This window comes from Gossypium hirsutum, chromosome D09 (assembly GCF_007990345.1).
Source record: "Gossypium hirsutum isolate 1008001.06 chromosome D09, Gossypium_hirsutum_v2.1, whole genome shotgun sequence".
NCBI classification, from domain to species: Eukaryota; Viridiplantae; Streptophyta; class Magnoliopsida; order Malvales; family Malvaceae; genus Gossypium; species Gossypium hirsutum.
In genome coordinates this window covers 46,162,273-46,174,655 of record NC_053445.1, presented here as the reverse complement: position 1 = coordinate 46,174,655, position 12,383 = coordinate 46,162,273, and positions in this window count along the sequence as shown.

The following is a 12,383-nucleotide window of genomic DNA, read 5'->3' as shown; positions in this document are numbered from 1 at the left end:
TACTTCCAGCACATATTCATATCAACTTTCAACTTCTTTCATAAAATCAAAAACTAATGGATTTAACAAGTGGGCCTAGTTGTAAAAGTCATAAAAATACAAAAATTTCAAGAAATAGTCAAGAATTGAACTTACTTGTAATAAAAATATGAAGAACCAGCTTGAAGAAGCCCTTCCATGGTGTTTTAGCTGATGAGAATTCAGAAAAATGAAGAGAAATCTGGATAATTCCACTTGGGTCCTAACTTTATTAAGCAAAATTTGCAATTTTCCAATTTTGCCCTTAATTCTCCTTACTTTCTTGCTGATTTCATGCCTCTGCCGTCCAGCCCATATAGACCTTGGGTCTATTTCCTTTTAAGCCCTCTTCCTTTTATCATTTAAGCTATTTAATCATTTCCCAAAATTTTGCATTTGTTACAATTTAGTTCTTTTTGTTCAATTATTTATCGGAACTTTAAAATTTCTTAACGAAACTTTAATACTAACTTTTTAACACTCCATAAATATTTATAAAAATATTTATGGCTCAGTTTAAAATCCCCGAGGTCTTGATACCTCATTTCGATTCTAATTATTTTAATATTTATTTCTAGTGCACTATTCACTATTTCAAAAATTTTCCTAACTTCATATTTAACTTATACTTACTAAATTAATAATATTTTCTACCCATTTGTCGAATTTAGTGATCTCGAATCACCGTTCCGACACCTCTGAAAATTCAAGCCATTACATTTTTTTTTCGTCGGATTTGTGGTCCCGAAACCACTGTTCCGACTAAGCCTAAAATCGGGCTATTACAAATTCGATGTTGCCATAGAAGAGAAAAATGTTCATCATGTCATAATACATAAGAATAAGGGATGAAGTTTAATTTAAGAGCTTTGGGGTAAAAGTGTAAATATGCAAAAGTTTAGGGGCAAAATTGTAATTTTTCCAAATTTTGAGTCAAGGACTGTTTTGATAAATGTGAGTATTAAATAAGTCAAATGTGTTATTATAGGTCAAGAAAGAAGTGGAATCGACCTTGATCGGAGAAAAGAAAAGATTAAAGACTAAATTGCTAAATTTTTATATTGTTCCACCAAAGTAAGTTATGTGTAAATAATAGCAATATATTTTTATAAATTATGAATTATATTTGATATGTGAATTAATATTGAATGTGGAAGGAAAATTGTTCATGAATTATTCAAGTGATAAAGTGCTTAAAATAAAGTGTTAAGTGAAAATTCCCGGTTGAACTTAGGAATAGAAGTGGATACAAGTGACATGTCACTAGAGACCAGTGTTATAGTGTTACAGTGAGTCTCGGGTGCTGGGTGATCTAGCATGTGTTGCAGACACCTGATAGCTTGTGTGAGCAGGCCCGTGGACATTTCTAGTATTATTGATCAATGGTAGCTTCGGCAACATTTCAGTGGTAGCTACGGCTACATATCAGTGGTAGCTTCAGCTGCATTTCAGTGGTAGCTACGGCTACGTATCAGTGGTAGCTTCGACTACATATCAGTGTGGCACTTATGTGCTAATTCTCTAAGTATCCGTGTATATTTCGAGTGTTCAACTGGAAATTGACTAAGTGAAAATACATGAGATCATGTAATGATTAAGTGTAATTGAATGATGAATATATGTGTGGAATTGAATTGAATAGTGATCGAAAGTGAAAAAGTGAAATTATGAAATAGTAGAATTAGCAACAAAATAGTTTTGGATAGAAACAATTGTGTGACTTTAAAAATCACCAAAAATGGTGGAAATCGAATTAGAGAGTGAATAAGATATGAAATGAAAGCTTAATGAGTCTATTTTTACATAAAAGAAACAGAGCAAGCAAAAGACTTATATATTTTGAGATATTTTAAGTTTAGTGATATAGGGTCAGAATGAGTTTGGAATCCCCTGTTTTGAATTTGGAAAATTGTTAAAAATTGTACAAAAATAATTATGGGCTAAAATTTATATGTTTAGAACCCTAAATGAGTCTATTTTCAAGTGAAATAAACATAAGCACCATCCAAATTTTGTACAGTGAGATAATTAAATTTTAGTGAAGAGATGTCAGAACTATCGAGTAGTGAAATAGGGGAACTTTAAAGAATAAACTGTACTTATTGGCTAAGCAAAGAATTCTAAAAATTTTATGGTAAGAAGACATGTGAATCTAGTTTCAGGGAAAATTAACGGATCTTAATTTGGAGCTCTGTATCTCCAGATAAAAATAATTTAGTGACTCTGACTCAGATAGACAGCTTTGAATATACATGTAAGTAAATAGTAAAATTATAGAAAATGTTATTTATAAGAGTATTATGTACATTAAGGATGTGGAATGGAGAGGAGGAGGAGGAAAAATAAAATATATGAATGATTTGTATATAAATTGGTCATATGCCGATTATATTTGATAAATGTTGAATTAGAAATGACATAATGTTTCATTTCAATTAGTTATTAGAATTGTAAATTCATATAGATGAAACCAAACAATTATTTGTTAGTATTATGCATGACGTAATGTATTATTCTATATATATATTCATGGTTGAATTATGATTGTTGAGAAAGATAGATAAATTGGAAAGAAAGTTCAAATTGAGTAGAACGTAGGGTTGAGTACTTTCGTTCAGTGATAAAGACGAATTGACGAAAAATACCATGGATGGACCATGGCAATAAGTGATATGTAATTCCATGTAAGACCATAGCTGGGCTATGGCATCGGTATATGTTATGTGATTACGTGTAAGACCATAGTTGGACTATGGCATTGAGAAAATAAAGTACTCAATTCCATAAGACGTTCACTAATTTGACAATGTTGGTAAGTGTTACATGGACTCACACTCAAGTGATAGATTTATTGTGATTGTTGAAGTTGAATTCAATTAAGTGATTTCACCAATTTGATATTGTATATGGCAAGATGTGTTAGTGAATTACATATTTATGAAATGATATTTGAAGTTCAGTGTAACACCCCTTACCCGTATTCGACACCAGAATAGGGTTTGAGGCATTACTAGAACACATACACTTATAAACATATTAAACCGAGTTATAAAATTTCATTCAAATTTAAACTCTTCAATTTTTAACATGCTTTTAGAAATCTTCACGTTATAACTTCAAAATACTATACTTGTAACAAATAGGGCTTCTAAGACTCAATACATACTCATACAATTCAATACTTCATTTCCATTTCATTTAATTCACGATTCTCATGTTCACGATTCAACTCAATTTCTCAATCCAATATACATTTCAATACCACAATAATTCATTTAATTCAAATCATATCATTTGCAATTTCCATTTAATTCACGTGCAGTTCAATTTCATTAAGTTCAATACTAATACATATTTATCGTTTAACTTAAAGTCACCTTTTTGCATCATTTTACACTTCAAGCATGAACTTAGTATTTCATTTCCTTTCCACTCCCGTTTCCTATGCATACCACACAAGATATAAACATTACACTCAACCATAGTCACAAGCTAGTTCTTTTTGAAGACTAACCACATGATAAACCATTTTAATAAAGATTACAAACTTTAAACCTTACCACCCTTTTATGATCACAAGCATATTTCCATCTAGGCATTTACCATCTCAATGCATAATTTTGTAAATTTAATGTGGCATAATCCAGCCACAACTTGCCCAAAGCCTAAGCATACACACCAAACATGCTAGCCAAATAAGCATATAGTATAAGCATTATAAGCATGGATAAGCACCACATTTATTTATGTATCAAACTTATCAACATGAGTTAATTCATAAACCATTTCTGACATTGCTACATACCAAACCATATACCAAGTATACCACATAGACATACTATGAAACTTTATTTTCTCACATGAACTGTAACCATAACTAATAATGCACAATTATAAACATCATTTCTTTTCAATCGTTTATCAATTATAATCGAGCATATGACCAATTATACACAAATCATTCATATGATATTCCAATTTTCCTCCTCCTCCTCTCCATTCCACATCCTTAATGCACATAACACTCTTAGAAATAACATTTTCTATAGTTTCACTATTCACTTACATGTATACTTAAAACTATTTCTCCGAGTCAGAGTCACTAAATTATTTTTACCCAGAGCTAAAGAGATCCAAATTAAGAACCGTTAATTTTCCCTGAAATTAGATTCACATATATTCTTACCATCAAATTTTCAGAATTTTTGGTTTAGCCAAATAGTACAGTTTATTCTTTAAAGTTCCCCTGTTTCACTACTCGACAGTTCTAACCTCTCTTCACTAAAAATTAATTATCTCACTGTACAAAATTTGGATGGTGTTTATGTTTATTTCACTTGAAAATAGACTCATTCAGGGTTCTAAACATATAAATTTTAGCCCATAATTATTTTTGTAAAATTTTTAAAAATTTTCCAAATTCAGAATAGGGGATTCCAGACTCATTCTGACCTTATTTCACTAAACTTAAAATACCTTAAAATATATAAATCTTTTGCTTACTCTGTTTCTTTTATGTGAAAATAGACTCATTCAGCTTAAATTTCATATATTATTCAGCCTCTAATTCAATCTCCACCATTTTTGGTGAATTTTCAAATTCACACAACTGTTGCTGTCTAAACTGTTTTATTGCTAAATATACTCTTTCATAATTTCACTTTTTCACTTTCAATCACAATTCAATTCAAAATTCACTTTTCCATTTCTAAGTCGATATTCAATTCAATTCCACACGTATATTCATTATTCAATTACACTTAGTCAATTTCCCGATGAACACTTTGGAATAATAACAGATACTCGTTGGATTCAGCACATAGCAACCACTTTATTAATCAAAGATGTCCGGTGGAATCAGCACATAGCAACCACCTTTCTAATCAATGATGTTCGGTTCACATATTCACTTGCACATAGTACTACACATGTGACCACTACCATCCGATACACGTAGTATCCTGCACATAGTACTACACACGTGATCGAAACTATCCAGTACGCATAGTAGCCTGCACATAGTACTACACATGCGACCTATCATTCCGGTACACGTAGTAGCCTGCACATAGTACTACACACGTGACCATCACTTTCACTTTTACATATGACCTACACACAATTCGTGCCACACATGTGATCGTTTCTGTCACTTCATTCGTATCCCTTTTTATTCCACAGGTTCATTCAGGAAATTTTCACTTTTTCTCACTTTTCTTTTTATCGATCAATTTCAATTTCTCATCTTCCTTGATTTATAACAATACATTTAACTTATATAACCTTCACACTATTCATTCCAGTCCAAAAATCATACTTTGGAAAAATTACGTCTTTGCCCTTAAAGTTTTACAAAATTGTGATTTTGCCCCTAGGCTCGTAAAATAATTTTTATTCAATTTACTTGCATTTTAGGCCTAGCTGAACCATTTTCATAACTATAGCAGTCCACAATACTCACTTATTCACACACTTGTGACATATTTTATAACTTTTACAAATTAATCCTTTTAGGCATTTTTATCGAAAATTACTTAGTACAAATCGTTTATCACACTCCAAACAATCATATTCTTCCATAAAACATCAAAATACATGCATATCATTCATGGGTAAATTTTTAAACACAAACCCTAGTTCAAAACAATGATAAAAATAGGTAAATCTTGTTATGTAGATTTTAAAAACATAAAAATCATTAAAAACAGGGATAGAACGGACTTACAATCGAGCTTGGAAGCTTGAAAAACCGTAGCCATGGTTTCTCCATGCAATTTTCGGCCTAGGGGTTGAAGATGGACAAAAATTGGCTTTTAATTTTGTTTTTAATTCATTTTAATAACTAAATGACCAAAATGCTCTTAATGAAAAACTTTGGAAACATGCCTAACCATACCCATTTTTGTCCATCAACTTAACCAATGGTCTAATTACCATATAAAGAACTCCAATTTAAAATTTCATAACAATTGGACACCTCTAACATATAGAACTCAACTTTTGCACTTTTTACATTTTAGTTCTTTTGACTAAATCATTTTGTGAAATTGTAGACCATAAAAATATAATAAAAATAAATTTTTTTCTCGTCGAATTTGTGGTCCCGAAACCACTATTTCGACTAGCCCCAAATGCGGGCTGTTACATTCAATAAGTGATATATGAAATTAATATGAAAATATTTATGATTGTTATTAGTATTGTTTCTGACATAATGTGGATTCTTCGATGTTGAAATGATTTAACGGGTTTATTAAGCATATGAATGAGTATGAGACTCATACGAGTTATTATAGATATGTACATGTGTCTTATAAGCTTTGAAATGATAAGACTTGTGAATTGTGAATTAATCTATGTGAAAGTAAATGGGATAGATTAGCGAATCTTTACAAGATATTGAATATTTAATATATTACAATGGTTTAATAGGAAAATATGACGATACGAGAATATGAAATGATACGGATCAATTTAAGTACTTGCGAGAAGCAAGTAATAATTGATAAATTCATATGACGAGAAAGTGAAGGATTATAAGTTCATATATGGCTATGAAATGAACAAATGGTGATAGCTATAAGGCTTGGATCGAATGAGTATATATATTGGGCATTGTAAACCCTAATTAGCGATTCGAAGATAATAATTTGAAAGTTTTAATCTGTATGAAATTTTATAACTCAGTTTAATACGTTTATAAATGTATGTGTTTTGGTAATGCCTCGTACCCTATTCCAGCGTCGAATACGGGTAAGGGGTGTTACAATGTGACATTGCCAAATTCAACCATAATGTTTAGGCCGGGTTTGGGGTGTTACAACCCTCCTATTAATGGGTTGGGGATGGGCATTTATGGGTAGTTTTAAGCATTGTGTCAAAATGAGCAGATATAATCATAATTTATAATGAGATTATTCAAAAAAAAAAGTTTTAAAATGGTTAAATTATTCAAATGGTCATCCAACTATGCTCATGTTCTTGTTTTAGTTACTCAACTTTAATTTTTTTTTAATTTAAGCACTAATGTTTGAATTTGTTCCTGTTTTGGTCGTTTTTCGTTAAATTGTTAACAAATTCTAAATACTTCAATAAATTTAACCCTTAACATTTACAAATTTTGTCAATTTGATCATCAAACTTTCTAACTAAAGCTTTCAGCTTTTAAAATATAAGCATTCCACATCAATTAGTTATTTTATTTATGGTTGTAATTATCCAATTCAGTACATAACCTTTTTTGTCTATACTTTTAAGAAGTTAGTGTTAGAAATTAACTAAACACCATTAAAAATAATAAAAAATACAAAATTTTAAAATATAATATATAATAAAATTATATAAATAATTTAATATTTGTAAAAAAATAAATTTTCACTCTAACTAGCATAATTTTAGTTTTTAATTAAGTTGATAAATGATTTGACACTAAATAGGATTACTAGTGATACATATTACTTATTTTGGATTTAAAAATTAAAAACAAATAATTAAAAATAAATTGAACACATAGTAATCTCTTAATCAGTTTATAAAATTAAAAACATCATATTTATGTAACAAAATAAATTTCAATTAATTCTTTAACATTTTTTTCTTATGAAAACTTAAATGTTTGTAATTTTTCTTATATAATTATTGATTGAATAACTGAAATTTTCAAAATCATATTTTTTTTAATTCTAGATTTAATTTTCAATTTCAAGAACCAACTTCGAGGACAATTTCTATGTACCTTGAAGGAAATATCATATTGTTAAGAACAAGAGTAAATCTAAAGTTTTTTTATAAGGTTTTCCATTTTCTTTAGCTAAAATTTTATCAATCAAAGGGTTATAAAATATTTTTTGTAGTTCAACAGACCTTTTGCTTTTAATTATTACCATGAAAGAATTTTCCATGTACAAGTCATTGCCATATATACACATTGTGTGAACTTTATGATCATGCTTTTGTCTTTGTATACATGTTTGATTGTTTCAGTATCAATCCACCATGTATTATCATCTTATCTCATATTAATTTCAAAAATCATGGGAACAAATTTTTCCTTATCAGCCTTAGAAGAAGATTTCTTTTTTAAAAATTGACATTCATTTTTGAAATGTCCCGGCTTACCACAATGGTAGCCTGGTCTTTTTTTTTTAAACTTAGGCGTTCTAGCAGTCTATTTAAACTTTCTCTTAGATGGTTTAGTTGTTTGTACTTCCTCTATAATATGCACTGATGGTCACTAAACTAACTATAAATACAACTAAGGCAAGTGCACCTATCGGACAATAGTATAGTTATGGTGAGTAGGGAATATCGTATCCACGAGGACTAAAACTACTAGTAATTACCGTTTTTCTATTATTTAGCCGGCAAATTAGAATGATTATTTTCAATCTAAAATTACTAAACTAATTTACTAAGAAAGCAGCAGAGAATAAAATAGGAAAATTATCGAAGATACTAATGAGATAGACAATACCCAGGAAAGAATCCACCTAGACTTCACTTATTATTATAAATCTAAATTAAATGATTTATTCACTTGTGCCTTGATCTGTAGAAATCCCTAAATTATATTAATATCTCTTTCAAGACTAAGCACAACTGACTCTAGGTTGATTAATTGAAATATCTTTTTAATTAAAACCCCTATTTTCGTATTATCTTGATTTATGAATTCCCTTATTAGATTTGACTCTAATCCAGTAGATTTATGTCGTCCTATTTGTAGGATTGCATGCAACTCCACTGAAATAAGCACATTAAACATGAATTAATATCCTGAAAATATTAAAACACGAAATAAACATACATAATTGAGAACAAGAATCAAATATTTATCATGTAAATCAGAAATCAAATAATAAGATTCATCCTAGGTTTCATCTTCCCTAGGTATCTAGGGAATTTAGTTCACAATCCTAAATAGAAACATCTCAAAGTTAGGATAACAACAAGATATAAAGAAACTCAATAAAACTTCAAGAAAATTAAATGGAGATCTTCAATCTTGAAGGAGATCCGCTTCTGAGTTGATTTCGATGGCGTTCTTCGAGGCTTTTCTTCAATCTTCTCTGAATACCCCCTTATGTCTTCTTCTAATTGGTATTTATAGACTTTAGAATGCTTAGAAAGCCTAAAAATTGGGTTTTTCCGTATATTTGGGAAGTATGGTGTGATATCGACACGGGCTGGCACATGGGCGTGTGGCTAGCCCCTGTGGAAATGCTCAGGCCATGTGGATCCTGGAAACAGTTTTATTTTCCCGATTTTGGCTCGTTTTTCGCTCTTTTCTATCCCAAATGCTCTCCTAAGTATAGAAACATGAATTTAAAGGATTAGAAGTATCAAATTCACTAATTTACATAACTAATTATCCAAAAATACATTAATAATGGAATTAAAATATGTTACTTTATGACTTATCAAATATCCCCACACTTAAGCGTTTGTTTGTCCTCAAGCAAAATCCTCAACTCATAATTAAAATTAATCTTTTCTCAACTTATAATTCTCATCAATAATGTTTCGTCACAATTCACAAATAATCATACATTGATAATTCAACTAAAAGATCACTTAAGATTCAAACAATCCAAGTCGAACATTTTTAAGGCATGAAAACATAGGTGTTTCCCCATATCTAAGTAATTACATTTAATTAAAAATTGACAAGATTCGACATCCTCACTAAAGATTCACTCAAATCACTCAAAGTGTTTAAGGTTCAAGAATAATCACTCAATAGTCAAATATGAAAAGTCATTACCATAAGCTTGCATGAGTATCAAATCTCCACTACTATAAAATGAGATGATACACAAATCAAAAGGTCGAGGTTGTAATGGGGCTTAGGTTAAGGGTGCGGAGAAAGGCTGAAAAACTTGGTTAAAATCAAGATTGAATTGATAAATTACTAAACTAGAAAAATAAACAAATGTTGAATTAAAAATAATTACATCAATCGAAAACTGTTCAAGAATAACACGAGCTTCTTCTCAAAATATGAATTTATCTATTCAAACTCAATTAACATAGAACTAAATAATAATCAATATATATTTTTTTGATTTTTTTACAATAAAAAATAATTCAACAAATTAAACAAATCAAATCTCGATAAAAAGGGAGTCAATAAAACGGGAAAAATTTTCAATGAGCAAAAAATGAGTTATGAGTTAACATTAATGGGTAAATCAAGAAACGGTGTGTTAGGCTCAATGGGGTTCACTAATGGTTAATTATGTAGGTAGGCTTTTTATGGGACAAGTGGGTTAAAACCTAAGTGCCTTTATCATTTCAGTATATCAAATCAAAGGTGTAGTTTCGACATGTATAATCAACACAAGTTCTAGAATAACAAATCAAATTGACACACTCATAACTAATAATAAATTGAGCAAGAAAAATATATACTCTAAAAGCTCAAAATCTTAGACAAAAAATTATAGTTTTTGATGTCAAACCTGTAAATTTAAAACTTCAAGGTAATACCTCAATTCAGAGAAACAACCTAAAACAACCAATGCATAAATATCTATGAATTTAATCCAAAACATATCAATAAAAATCACAAATCGATAAAAATTCATTCTAATATATGTATGAGAAAATTACTTAAACACAAGACATAATTCAGGGATTTTCTAATAATTATATAAATAACATCCCTACACTTAAGATGTACATGTATAAATAGAATATTATAAGAGAGGGAGAGAACTGAAACTGCCCTGAATATTGGTTGAAATCCCCATAATAGTGAAAAGCGTAATTGTAGTCAAATCTAAATGTAACACATGATTCCAAGCAAACTAATAAGAAAATAAACACAAATAATAGAGAAGATTAAGGGGTTATAACTCGATTAGAAACAACCATAAAAATATATTTCAAAAGATAATAATTAAAATAGGTTTAAGAAAAAAATAAAAAAATAAAGCAACTAAAACAAAATTAAAAAGAAAGATAAAAATAATAATAATAAAACAATAATAATAAACTCAATGATACCAATAAACTTAAAGGTAATTATAATAATAATAGTAAAAAAGATACTAAAAATAATAGAAATAGCAGAAAAGTTAAATAAATTTAAAATCTAAGTATAAGAATAATAAATAAATAAATAGTAAAATAAAAATAAATAATATAACAAATAATAATAAATAATAATAAAATAAAATAAAATGGGTAGCTTGGTTGGGGAAGAAGAAAAAGTCAAATTGATAAAGGAATTCTAGGGTTTGGGCCACATAGCTGTGTGACACGGTCGTGTAGAGTATTTTCAGCCTGTGTGCAATTAAAAATTAACCCAGTTTTCACATGGCCATGTGTGTTTTCCTTCGCTTCTCCCACGCCCATGTGAGATCCCACACGCCCGTGTGGCTTGGCCGTGTCTCTCACACGATCGTGTCTCCTGCCCCTGTAACTCTCTGAATTTGAAAAAAAAAATAGCTCCAGATTTCACACGGCTTAGGACACGCCCGTGTGTCCAAGTCGTGTGGGTCACAGGGCCATGTCGCCAAGCCGTGTGAGTCATTTTAGGCAATGTAACTATCGAATTTTTGAAAATTTAAGTCCCAGCATCCATACGGCCAAGGACACGCCCATGTATCTAGGTCGTGTAGGTCACACGGCCATGTCGTCGGGCCGTGTAACTCACTGTCAAACCCCTTATAGTGCACACAGCCTGGGACACGCCCGTGTGTCTAGGCCGTGTGGGTCAAAAACACTTTTTTATTATTATTTGATTATTAATTTTTTTAATTTTCAAAATTAATTAGTCTTAAAAATAACATAAAATAAAATTAAAAGAATTAGCAGTGTTAACACTCGGCTTACCTCTCGAGAAGAGCTTATTTAAAGTCTAAGCTCGACTTACCTCGTATTCGCACGGTCACGGTGGTTCGCGGAGTCGAAATTCCTCTTTCTCGTTATCAATTCTATTACCAACATAAGGCTTAAATCGAGTACTATTTACCTTAAATGTGCCAAATTCAGAATGAGTTACCCCAACTGTACTGTAGAGGAAGACATTTAGTATCGTAAAGGGATTTGATCCGTTTGCATCAAGCTCTGAAGCGGTGATTCGAGGATCCATTCTATCTAGTAGTGCCTTGTCCCCAACCTTAAATTGTTTGGTTCCATCCATATGCTTATCATGGCATCTCCATAACTCTTCATCGTGTTTTTTCGGTTTCTCCTTAACATGTGTTCGCCATTCATCTAGCTCATCGATTTGCAACATTCATTTATCATGAGTCATTTTGTTTCTGTCGCATGGACTGGAACGTGGCTTCATCACGTTTTTCCGAGGGATTTCCTGCAAAGAAGTTTGAGCCACATGGTTACTCATATTAACAGAACTT